This window comes from Globicephala melas, chromosome 19, assembly GCF_963455315.2.
Source record: "Globicephala melas chromosome 19, mGloMel1.2, whole genome shotgun sequence".
Classification (NCBI taxonomy): domain Eukaryota; kingdom Metazoa; phylum Chordata; class Mammalia; order Artiodactyla; family Delphinidae; genus Globicephala; species Globicephala melas.
The window spans coordinates 20,688,467-20,701,683 of NC_083332.1; the positions used below are offsets into that span (position 1 = coordinate 20,688,467).

The 13,217-nt window shown below is 51.8% G+C and overlaps 1 long non-coding RNA gene across 1 annotated transcript in view; it reads left to right on the forward strand.

The window, feature by feature from the left end:
- The window catches only part of LOC132593904 (uncharacterized), a 277,139-nt gene that overhangs the window by 1,119 nt on the left and 262,803 nt on the right, over window positions 1-13,217 (forward strand). The gene's annotated exons all lie outside the window — the stretch shown is intronic.

Genomic DNA, 13,217 nt, shown 5'->3' on the forward strand with positions numbered 1-13,217 from the left:
GCCCTGGGCAGGGCCATTTACCCCTCCTAGGCCTGGGTTTCAGCATCTCATCTGGGCCAAGGAGTCATTCCTACCCACTCAGACCACTGTTGCTCATCTATTGAGCCCTTGTTAGCCAAGGTCTCTGGCTAGGAAGGGAGGAATGTCTAGGGACTTCCTTTTCTTCCTACAGTTTCTCTCCAGGTGCCCCAAGGAAGCAGTTGCCAGCTGCCTTCTGCCCTTTCAACTCCCCCCACCCCCACACCCCAAGAGGGGACTTTCCCTTGATAATTCCACCTTCCTTTAGAAACTACCCTTGGATCGCTTAATGTAAAACCCTGCAGGGCCCCATTGCTGTCCTCAACTTCTAAAGGGAGGGGGCAGACTTGCACTGTACTACACAGACTCAGGACACCAGTGGGATTGTAGGAAAGCAGATTCATTTGGGGGCTGAGTCCAAGCAGGGTTATGATGGCAAGAGCTGCCTGCTGTGCAGTGGCCTGCCTGGAGATGCAGCGATCTCCTGTCCTGATACCAGCTCCAAGTCAAGCTGGATGGCCAGTGATCAGGGATGCGCATGGGGAGAATTCCTGCAGCTAGAGGGAGTTATACCTCGCTTACTTTAAGGTTTGTGAATCTTGTAAACCTGTACCACCTTGTGGGGTAAGGTGTTTCTTTCCCACTGCATGAGTTGGTGTTATTATTAATAAGAATAATAGCTATACTTTTTTACATACTCTTCATGTACCAGGCGCTTTCCATGCATTAGTTGTCAACATGACAACTGAGCAATCCTTCTCAAACAGAATTCAGATTATTCTTCCTCTGCTCAAAACCCTGCAGCGGCTCCCTTTTCATTCAGGACAAACATCAGTGACCGTGCAGTGGTTGATAAGGTCAAACCATCTGCCTTCCACCTCCACCTCCTCTGTCCTTATCTCATGTTTTCTGTCTTTTTCCTGATCACACTCCTCTAGCCACACTGGCCTCCTTCCTACAATACCACTCACATGGTGTATTCCCACCCCAGGGCCTTTGTACCAGGTGTTTCGTCTGACTGGGATGATCCTTCCTCTGATACCTGGTTCACTAACTCTGTCACGTTCTTCTGATTTTTGTTAAGAAGTCACCTCTCAATAAGGCCTGCTGGGACCACCATTTTAATATTGCAATTTGCACTCTTCCACCCCCCACCTCCAGCACTCCCAATCCCTCTTTGCTCTTCTTTTTCTCCTTTCCTTAGCGCTAACTTCCTTCCAACATACGACCCAATATCCTTATTTATGGTGTTTCTTGTTTGTGGGCTGTAGATTCTACTCAGGTGGGGCTCTTTGATTGCTTTGTTCCCTGATGTATCTCCAGCACCTGGAATAGGGTCTGGCATACAGTAGGCACTCAATACATAGTTGTGGAGTGAATGAATGAGCTCATTTAAACCCTATAACAGTGGGTAGACACTGTGATTTCACCCATCTTAGAGATGTGGTGGCTGAGCTCAGAGAGCTTGAGGAATTAGCCCAAAGTCACACAGCTAAGTAAGGCTTCAACCCAAGTCTGTCTTACTCTGGGGTCCTAATTCTTAACCCAAACACCCCTACCCCAGGTGAGACTGTGGTCCTTGTACCTGGAGTTGGTATAGAAGGTAAGGCCCCTCCGCCTTGACTGATGGCAGCCTGGTGAGGTCTGAGCTAGTTGTGCATCTTCTTCCCTGCTTTTCAGTGGTGCACAGCAGCTCTGTATCGAAAGGGTCTGTTTGCTCTTCTGTCCTGTCTCGTAGACTGTGAGGCCACGGCTGCATCTTTCTTCCCTGTGTCTTTAACTCCCAGCTGGGGCTGACCCACACGTAGGGCTCCGTGAATGTAGGAACCAGGAGCACTGTTAGGAAGTGTCAAGAAGCAGTGCTTTGCTCCTGCTTTCCTGATGGGCAGGGCAGGGACTTCTGTCTCTTTCACCTATAGCCCTTTGGCCATTTGGAGGATCAGTGAGCTGAAACCAGGCAGCAGCCCCCACCAGTCCTTGCCGATGCCTGGCTGGCCCCCGCTCCTGCAAGGAAGCCAGTTCCTTCTCACTGAGTCAGGGTGGGATGTGGTCTCAGTTGGAAGCTCTAAGGAAGGCATCTGTGATGGAGTATGTGTGTTGCTTCTCCTAAGGAAAACTACTCTCTGGGGACACAGCTGCTCAACCCTACCAACTGCCAGTGTCCCTTGCGTTTCCACAAAGATGCCCTGTTTAGAGGGAATATTGGCCATGTGAAATGAAGCTGGTTTCCCACAGATGGATTTGTGAGAGAGCATTTCAGAACCGTTGCATCCCCAGTCCTGAGTGCTCATCAGTAGGTAGTGACAACCATCCTTTGGGCTACAAGGTTTTTCCCTCCCTCTCTCCATCCACAGGCTCTGAAATGCCTTCAGAACCGCTGTGTATAGGGACTTGGAGGTGAGCCCTCCTGTAATGTGATCAATAATCACTCAACCCACCTGACCCACGGTCTGGCAGTGCCTGGGGGCTTGCTTGTGCCCATCCTCAGCTCTCTAACTCACGCCCACCATCAGCACACGCTGTTCTGATCGGTGCTTGTCAATACCATTTTGTGGATGAATTCACCGGACTCTCAAAGATGCTTCAAAAGGGCTAGTTAGAAAGACTGCCCAGCCTCTCATGAAAGCACCCTTAAATTACAGCCCTGAGTAAATGGTTTTCCTGGAACTCACTTTCAAAATTTATTTTAATGTTCAGGCCCTCTTGGAGTTTTGGTTTCGATAATCTTCTCTGGGCTGACCTTTCCTGTCCTCCCCATACCACGTACAGCAACATTGATTTTGCATAATGTATTTTGATTTTAAGATTCAGTCCATCCATAAACTTTTCCATCAGTAATCCCGGCCACACTCTGTGTACCCTACAGCTTAAAGGAAAAGATCAGATTTATGGGGACTTTTATTTTTGGCCAGTTTAGTCATTCACTTGCCATTAGTGTCAGGGGATAAAGGCCTGAAGTCTAGCCCCAGGAGACTCCCCTCCAAGGGCACGCCTCAGGTCAGCTGCTGCAGCTGAGGGGTGGTGGGGGTGGCAGTGGCGTGGCCCTCTCTGTGCCCTGGTGGTCTCTGTCCTGGATGATGAGAGGGAGCTGATGATGGAGTGCCTCCGAGGCGGGGAGGGCAAGTGGGGAAGCTCACAGTTCGGGTTCCTGTTGCCCTCTTTTGCCCTGACTTCCAGGAGAAAGACAGTGGGGCGTCAGCCCCTGAATGGCACAGAGGCAAGAGAGGGCCCTCTGCTCTCACAGGCCTCATGGCCGCCAGGGAGGTGAGCCCACCCCTGCCTGTGTGCACACCGCAAAGTGGGCCTGGCTTGCAGACAGCTTGTTCTGGGTTGGCAGCAGTTGGGGACCCATAGCTATCAGGCCCCAGGGTCTGGCCCATGGATGCTGTGTCAGTGTCACCACGCTGGGTTCCCTGAGCCTGGGGCTATTTGTTTGCTTGTCAGAGACGGCATTGCTGGGACTTGGAGATTGTCTGGAGAGATGGAATAAGGGAGAGAAACTCCAGGCAGAGCCTGTTTCACCTCAAACATTTATTTAGCCAGCGTGTCCTGAGAACCTCATCATTCATTTATCCAGTGCATATCTGTGGGCACCAATTTAACTGTGTGCCCGGTGCTGGGGAGCCCACAGCATCCTGCCTACATTTCATCCTGCCTGCATTTCAGCCCAGAAGGGGGCAGAGACACACCCGCAAGGAGGAAACAAAAACTAAGCCTTATCCTCTCAGCGAGTGATGTGTAACGTGCAGCCCACAGCCCGCACACGAACATGCTCTCACACGCAGACACACACAGTGGGAGTCCTGGTGGTCAGGGAAGATATGAAGTGTCAGCCAGGCAAAGACCTGGGAGAGGAAGGGTGCTGTAGGCAGAAGGCATGGCAAATGCCGAGGCCAAGGGTAGGGTAAAGGGGGTTGGAGGGTATGAGGCAGCAGAGCGTGGTGAATGAGGGGCTCAGGTGGGGCTAGGAGGCGGGGCAGGCAGGTGAGGGCATGCGGGGCCTTGTAGCCACAGTAAGGATTTCTGGGCCTAGAAGAGTGGGGCTCAGAGCCCAGTGGGAATATAAATCCAGTCCAGAGTGACCCCAGCCCTGGCAGGGGACCTTCAGGGAGGTGGCAGGTGGATCCCACCTGGGAAGACTTCCTGAACTCCTCAGCCCTGAGCGCAGAGCAGGATTTTGACTGAGTGTGGGCGCGGGGTTTGGGTGCGTCAGCATCCCAAAGTAGCTGCCGGTGCAAGGATGGGAGGTGGCAGGTCTGGGGACAAAGAGAAGAGTCCAGTGACAGCATCATCGGGTGGAGTTGAGGGACAGGACAGGCTAAGGCTTTGGGCTTGGAGGTGACAAGGAGGAAATCTGACCCTGATGGCAGCATGAGGTAGGGGTGGGAGCAGGGAAACTGGAGGTCTCAAAGATGGACAAGGTCTGGAAGCTGGGAGCAGGTGCAAGGCAGTTGCCACAGACCGCTCCTTGTTTGGACACAGCTCCAAGGAGGGGCCTTTGATGAGTCCTCACCTGTCACTGTTCTCTTCTCTCCACTCCCTTTGCACTTGAGAGTTGGCTCTGACAAAAGAGCAGCACACCTGGCCCAAAAAAGGTGTGAAGGTTTCAGGTGAACCACATGGTGCCCGAGTCCCCAGCAGAGTGCCTCACCCTATCCTTCCTGGGTCCTTGACCTGCTGAGGTCTTTGGACCTCTGGGCTTGGTTGGGAAAGCCCTCAAGCCTCAGGTTCTCCAACTGCAATATGGGTTCTAATTTCTGCCCTATCTGCTCTCCCTCCCCCACCTTCCATGGAAATGCCCATGGTGCTAGGCCAGGGTTGGCAGGAATAGTAGTATGTGGGCAGGCTCCAGGGCCTCTAGATACCATCTCTGATGAGCATCATCCTCATGGCCTGGGCTATCCATTGCTCAATGGAAAATTAAGACAAATGCAAAACAAAACAAAGCAGAGCAAGGTGGTGTCCAGGGCTATGGAGTCAGATGGGCTTTGGTTCAGATCCTGGTCTTGCCTTGGCCCTCTTGGAACCTCAGTTTTCCCATCTGTAAAAAGGGTATACCAGCCGTGCTGACTGCAGAGGGTGAATAGAAGGATTGATTTTAAGATAAAGTGTTTACAGCAGATCACTCAGCACCTGGGATGTAGTACTAACAGCAACAGTTCACATTTTAAAGTGCATGCCTATCTGACTTTGGTGTTGTGACAATGTTGGTTGGGGGATTTCAGGGTCTTGACTGGCTCTCCTTGAGCCTGGGCACTTGGGAGGGATGGTGTTATTGGGGGAGGTGATAAGTAGAGCTGAGTGTTCTCTAATGGATTTTATTATAGCCTTTGTGTGTGTTATGTACATAATTATTTGCCAGAGTAAATCTTACAGACCCATGGAGAGTTGTGTGTTTTTAATATTCGCAATACACTTGGGGTTTTATTTCCCACTGGATCTATTAGTTTAATTTAGTACAGGACAGACTGTATACTTAACCCAAAGTTGCTTTGACATTATGGAGAATTAAGAGTCTGGGGCAGATGGATCTGAGTGGATCGATCTGCTTGAGATAAAACTCTCATTTCCCCATGAGTGTTCTTCACCTTCATGGTGAGGATGGTGATTAGAAAACATGGAGCTGGCTAATAATGACCAGGGGCCGGCCAGGTCTCTGGCTCCAATGCTTTCTCTAGACCCATGAGAATCTCCCCCTTGGCGAGCTGTTGTTTGATGGTTCCACTGGAGATGCTGTTGGGGGCCAGAGGTGACCCCTCTGGTGACCTCCCAGTACCTTTGACCAGTCAGCCTTCTGAAGACTCGGCGTCATGTAGTCAGGGAACCAAGACAGGCACAGAGCCCAGAGGCCTGGGGCACAGTGCTATGGAGGCAGTGCTGGGATGGTCAAAGCTGGGAATCTTGGCTGTTTCTCTGCCATGCTGAGCTGAGCCTCAGCTCCCCCTGTCAGAGGTCACCAGGATCCCTGCCTCCTGGGGCTGCTGTGGGAAGTGATGAGCTGAAGTCTGGGAAGCAGCTTTGTGAATTGTCATGGTGGGGGATTTATGCTGATGACTATGGTCCGGTATCCTCTGCATTTCTGGGTCTCAGGAGCCACTCAGGAAATGCCAGTTGGGCTTACAGATGGCTTCATTTCCAGGTCCCTAAGGTGTTGGCATCTTTCCTTCCACATCCTTCTGAGCCACCACCTAGAAGTTTCAGCCCAGAGCATCCTATGGGGGCCTTGGGGCCAATGAGAGGCACTGTGGCCCACAGGAGGCTCCCGGGTGCTTGGCGGCTCCCTCTCCCTCCCTGCAGGGTGGGCTGAAGTGGTGCTGGACTTGGTGTCGTGACTGGCTCTGAAGGGCGAGGGGAAGCAGCAGGGCTCTCCGTCACTGAGACCATCCTGGGCTGAGGCAGCCCCTGCAGGTCTGGGGGAAGGCTCACTTCTGGCCCCACCTAGAAGCCCCAAGGCTGAGCTCAGGATGCTGACTCGAGTCCCGTTTCACAGCCCCCTGTGGTCCTGCCAAAGCAGTTCAGGCTTGCTCACCTGCCTGTCCACCCCACTCTTCTGGCTGATTCCAGCCAGCCAGACCCTCTTCCTCCAGTAAGCCTTCTTCATGGTCTCTTCCTTCCCCTTGGCTGCCCTTGCGTTTTGTCCATCGTGCCTGGGTTAAGCTCTCTTCTCAGGAAGGCCTAGACCTGCTCTCATCTCACAGGCTGACTCCTGTGAGGTGGTGGTGCCTGCTGGGGCTCTGGTTGAGGAGAGCAGGGGTGCACAGCCGGGTTCTGCAGGGAAGCGTGCTGTCATGGATCAGTGACGTCTGCCAACAGCATGGGGGCACTGAGAGGGAGCAGGGGATATGCCATCTCTGGAGTGAATTCCTGGGCTCCCTGACCTCTGGACAGAGCTTCCTCTTCTTGCTTCCCCTCAAGGCCAGCACACGAAGGTCTGTGCCTGGGATTGGCAGAGCCTGGGAGTGAACCGGAGGGCTCACTGTAGCGGCAGGGACCGGTGCCAGGGTCCTGGTGGCACCATATTTCAGCCTGCCTCCCTGCTCCTGCCCAAGTGGAGTTATCTGCAGAAAAAGAACGCTTGTCTGTACCTGCCTGGACACTTTGCCTGGCATGTGGCAGGAAGCTCGGGCAGTTGCACGGCTCGCGGAGAATTTCAGAGCCAGGCTGTTTTTGAAGGACCTTTCCCGGTTTCATACTAGATGGTGGCCCCTCCCCACTTTGGGGCTACAGTAGGTACAGTAGGGAATGGGCACAAGTTCTGAGTTCAACATCATCTTTGGTTTCAGAGCCTCAGAGTCTGGGAGACTCTGGAGGTCAGCTCACGTCCCCTGCCTGAGTGCACCTGGGGAAGCGCACAGACAGGGTGCAGAAGGGACAGATCTGTCACGCAGGGGCTCCCACCCTGGCCATCTAAGCCCTTTGCCCCCTCGGTGCTAACACCTGGGCCTGGGAGAGGCTCCACAGCACAGCGGTGACCTTCATGCCTGACTTGCCCCTTTAGAGTTCCTCCTGCCGTTAGACTGGCAGCTGCCAGTGTGCTGCTCGGTTTGTGAAATGTCAGTGGTTTAATATCAATTCTGGAGGTTTTATTGTCTCCCCACCCCTGTTTTCCAATGGGATTTTGATCCAATCAAGGCCAATCCAGAGTGATGGTAGGTAGATTTGTGTCCCTGTCCGAAGTTGACAAAAGGACACCCTGCCTGGGGAGCCAGGGGCTGCCAAGGCTTCGAACGTGTGTGATTACTTTTCTGTCCCCCTGGGCTCTGGAGTCAGGCCACACTTTCCCCAGGAGAGCGGTTTCGGATGGGTGTGGCTGCTTCTCCCTGTGGGGACTCATGGCTGGGCCAAGGCACCTGGGGGGTTAAACTCAGGCAGTGGCCAGCCACAAAATGCCCTGGTTTTGTTTACAAAATGTCTTTGATGCTTCAGACCTAAATTAATTTTCACAGTCATGTTTCAAAATGTCATTTTTCTCTTTCCAAAAAAACCAGAACAAAACTGTTGAATGAGATTCTTGGTTTGGGAAGAGGTCTGAGTTGGGGAGACCCCAGGCCCCGACCCTCACTAGCCTGTGCCCCTCTCCTCCTCTCTCTGGCTTGGCCCTGCCCTCTCCAGTCCTACTCATTCCAGGGTGGAGTATGGGTGCAAGAATTTTTGTCAGGTTTTGATCTTGTGCCGTGGCATTTAGAGAGGTGGTATTTAGAGACTCAGCTCAGCCTGGCAAGCGTTTAGTGAGCACCTGCTGTGTGCATGGCCCAGTGGGGGAAAATCAAGCCTAGACACAGAGGAGCAGGCGCAGGGACTCTGAGTACGTGTGGAGCTCCCTGGTGAGGGGACGGGGAGGTCTGGCCCCACGGGAGCGCAGCAGCATCCACTGTGGGCCTTCTCTGAGGTAGGAGGGCTTCCAGAGCCCACCCGGCTGAGGGTGGTGGAGGGAGACCAGGGTGGCCAGGTTGAGGGGCTGGTATAGCTGTGAAATGTCTGGGGCTCTGGTTGAGGAGCTGGCAGTGCTCCGTGGTAAGAAAGAATGGCAGCGTGCACCTGGAGTAACCCGGGGTGGGGTGACGAAGGAACATGGCTCTCCCCACACCTGCCTGCAGTCCTGGGCCTGGCTTTCAGACTGGGGCGGCAGCCCACCCCACGTCCGCCTTCAGCATGGCCAGGCCCTATCGCTTGTGCGCGTCCTCTTACATCCTGCAGCCTCTGTCTCCACAAGTCTCCGATGGGCCTGACCTCCTACCCCAACCCTTCTTCCACAGACTGGAGTCCCAGGCTGCGCCCTCAGGACAGGGGTGGTAGGCACGTGCTGGGTGTGTTTATGTGCAGGGAGGATGTGTGTGTGTCTGTGTGTGTGGATGGGGCACTTGTGCACAGACTGCCCTCTGTGTGCACGGGCAGTGTTTGCCTGGATGAGTGACTGCTGGTGTGAGCAGACAGCATGGGTGTGTGTAAATGGTGTGCCTATGCCCAGACACTGTGTGCACAGTGTGTGTGCAAGTGGAGCATGTGTGTGGTACACACATAGGCAGGGAGGCAAGTTGTGGCCAGGGGGCTGGCGAACAGGAAGCAGGAGACTCTGCTCTCCTTGTCCTGCCTCCCCTCCCCCTCCCTCACTTCCTCCTCTTTCTCTCCCTCCCTTGACTCTAGCTCACTCCTTTCTTCCTTCCTCTTCTCCTTTTAATGGTTCTCCTCTCTCCAAGGACTGCAAATCTGAGCCAGCTTCCCTTCCTCCTCCTTCCTCTGGGCCGTTCCATCTTGTGCCTGGCGGCTCTGGTTAAGGGAGTGGATGGGGACTCTGGACAGGCTTGGGGTGGCCAGAAGAGGGCCCACCTGCCTGCAGAGCATGGATACTCCCTCATCCCTCATGCTGAGTCCCAGGCCTCTCTTGGAGGCCCGAAGCTCAGCATGTGGATTCTCCGGCCTGCGGGGCCAGGCAGACGAGGAAGGGGTGAGGCAGCTGGTCCCAGAGGTGCTGGGGAGTACCCAGGACAGGGCAGCCCTCGCTGTCACACCCCACCTTGGTGGGGGGCACTGCTCAGTGCAGACCCTGAGAGGCCTGATGTTCTAGTGTTTTAGATGAAGCTAGAAATCCAGGTTTTTATGAAAAATCTAATTTTTAAAAGTTGATTTCACAACAAAAATAAACCCTACGGGGTCTTCAGGCTAAATTTGACCCCGGGGTCCAGTATGCCTCGTCAGCAGTCCCAGCCGAAGCCCCAGAGGCAAGACACTTTTGATGTGGCCCTCATCCTCCCACTGGAACTGTGGAGACACTGACGCAGGACTGACACTGACACCCTTGTGCCAGCTGTGGGGACGCTTGTGAGACCGGAGGTATCTATGAGGTACGGCACTTGTGGATTTTTCAGACTCACCTGAATTTTCTCTCCATTTCGAGTTCAGGTGAGAATGTTATTCTTGAATCGGGCTTTTTTCTTTTTTCAGTTGCTTAGGTCTCTTACCTGTGCTGGCGCCAGAGTGTTTGAGCCCAAAGACTGTCTGGGGAGGTGCTGGCTGCAGGGAAGCAGTGGCCTTGGAGGGGTGGGAAGTGCAGCTGGTGCCAGTCAGGCTCTGTTCCCTTGTTTCACCCTCCCAGCAACCCTGTGTCTAGAATTCCTGTCCCTTCTACAGATGAGGAAGCTGGGTTCACACACAGGAAGGAGGAACTTGGCCTATAGGTCCTGCGCTGCCCGCTTTGTCCCCCCGCTCCTGGGATGGAAGGTCTCAGGCTAGGGAGGGCAGATGGTATGTCTTGTTCCTAGGCCTTCCTGCAGAGGCCCACAGAGGCCACCATCCACCTCTCTCTTCCCTTCCTTGGGGCAGCTCTGTGTCTGTGTCCTTGCTGCCCAGTCCTTCTCAGCATGGCCTCACCCCTTCATTGCAATGGCTCCCAAAAAGATACCTCAGTGCCTCAAGATTCTCCAATGTAAGGGACACTGTTTAGTCCTAATCTGGACCTTCTAGCACATTCAACATGGTTGGGCATGCTCTTCTCCCTGAAGCACTTGCTCCCTTGGCTTCTGCAACACTGTCTCTTGGCTTCCCTCCCACTGCTCTGGCCACACCCCCTCAGTCTCCTTGTTGGCTGCTCATCTTTGTCAAGCTGCTGAGTTGGAGTCTGCCCAACTTGGTCCCAGGCCCTCTTCTCTGGCTCAGATGGAGGTGGTTCTTTGTCTTTGTGGGCTTCCATGTAGATGTCACAAAGGATCCTCATGATGTCCACCTGAGGCTCATGACTTCCCTCCACAAGCCTGGTCTGCTGCGAACGTGGTGGTCATCTCTGTCTCAGTAACTGGCCTGGGCATCCCTGGACCATGCTGAGGTCTCCCGTACCTAGCATTTGCCTCTATTGTGAAAGAAGCTCTGTGAAGTTGCTGGGTCTTTGTGCTGAAGGGTGGGCCTCTGGCTCTTTCCTGCAAGGCTCCGTCAGTCCTGAGATGTGTTGTCACTTAGGACTGAGAGGCACCCACCAGCCTGGTCTGTCAGGAAGTCCAGTGTGTTTCCTTCTTTTCCTCATAATCATTCTTACCATTTACTGAGTACCAACAGAGAGTAGATCTGCAATAAATTCTTCCTGAACAAATAAATGAATGAAGGCATGAATGCGTTAACACCGTATAGGAGAGTTACTATTATCATTCCCATTATGCAGATGAAAAGTCTGAGTTCTGGAGCGATTTAGTAACATAAGCCAAGTGCACAGCTCTGGTACTGGGTAGAGCTGAGGGAAGCCTGTTCTGCCAGCAGAGGCCAGCAATTGGAGCTGTCCAGGGTCCCTGGCTCAGCTCCTCCTGTCCTTGGTCTCCTCCTTCTTTCTCCGTTGGGGGATTTCCCCTCTTAGTATCTCCAGTTGGGGGCTGTGTAGACGCAGCTACTGGGTTAGTCAGTGCAGACGTTGGTGAGCAACTTGGTAATTATTTCCAAAAATATTGACTTGTAATGGGAAGAAAGCTCTTCTCCATGCCACCCGTCAGCAGAAAATTGCCTTTGGTATTAACATTTCATCAACCGCATAATGTGAATTGATGTAAATGCATAATTAGAAATAATAGCCTGGGAAAATTTACTCTTATTTATAAAATTGGGCTTGTTAAATTAAAATGGGAGCTAACAACTTCCATCTCACTCTTAAAACATGTCCGATGCTTTGCCTGCCTTGCTTTGCAGGAGCCCCACATCAGTGGGTGCCTGTGTGCCTCACTAGCTCTGCAGGGAGACCCTGGAGAGGGGATACCCTCTGAGGAGGCAAGGACACCACCTGTCCAAAAGGTGGCTCTCTAGTAACGTGAACGGGCCTCTCCAAGACATCTTAATCAGCACACAAAAAATGACAGTCCCTGAGGAAAGAAGACTGGGTAATTTCCTCAGCCCTCATTCTTGTAGAAAGGGCACCAGGCCAGCTGCCCCACCTGAGTCCCAGAGACATTGTGGGGGCTGGGGAAGATGCTGTATGTTCAGGTGCAATGAAATAGATGAACATGTTCTACAAATTCTAGGAGTTTGCAGAGGACAGTGACAAAAATTTCATCATCATTAATAATATTTACTCATTCATTTAACAAGCACTCTTTTTTTTTTAACATCTTTCTTGGAGTATAATTGCTTTACAATGGTGTGTTAGTTTCTGCTTTATAACAAACTGAATCAGCTATACATATACATATGTCCCCATATCTCTTCCCTCTTGCATCTCCCTCCCTCCCACCATCCCTATCCCAGCCCTCTAGGTGGTCACAAAGCACCGAGCTGATCTCCCTGTGCTATGCGGCTACTTCCCATTAGCTATCTATTTTACATTTGGTAGTGTATATATGTCCATGCCACTCTCTCACTTTGTCCCAGCTTACCCTTCCCCCTCCCTGTGTCCTCATGTCCATTCTCTAGTAGGTCTGCATCTTTATTCTCGTCTTGCCCCTAGGTTCTTCATGACCATTTTTTTTTTAATTTAGATTCCATATATATGTGTTAGCATACGGGATTTGTTTTTCTCTTTCTGACATACTTCACTCTGTATGACAGTCTCTGGGTCCATCCACCTCACTACAAATCACTCAGTTTTGTTCCTTTTTATGGCTGAGTAATATTTCATTGTATATATGTGCCACATCTTCTTTATCTATTCATCTGTTGATGGACACTTAGGTTGCTTCCATGTCCTGACTATTGTAAAGAGAGCTGCAAAGAACATTTTTGTACATGACTCTTTTTGAATTATGGTTTCTTCATGGTATATGCCCAGTAGTGGGATTGCTGGGTCGTATGGTAGTACTATTTGTAGTTTTTTAAGGAACCTCCATACTGTTCTCCATAGTGGCTGTATCAATTTACATTCCCACCAACAGTGCAAGAGGATTCCCTTTTCTCCACACCCTCTCCAGCATTTATTGTTTGTAGATTTTTTGATGATGGCCATTCTGACCGGTGTGAGATGATATCTCATTGTAGTTTTGATTTGCATTTCTCTAATGATTAATGATGTTGAGCATTCTTTCATGTGTTTGTTGGCAATCTGTATATCTTCTTTGGAGAAATGTCTATTTAGGTCTTCTGCCCATTTTTGGATTGGATTGTTTGTTTTTTTGTTATTGAGCTGCGTGAGCTGCTTGTAAATTTTGGAGATTAATCCTTTGTCGGTTGCTTCATTTGCAAATATTTTCTCCCATTCTGAGGGTTGTTTTTTGGTCTTGTTTATGGTTTCCTTT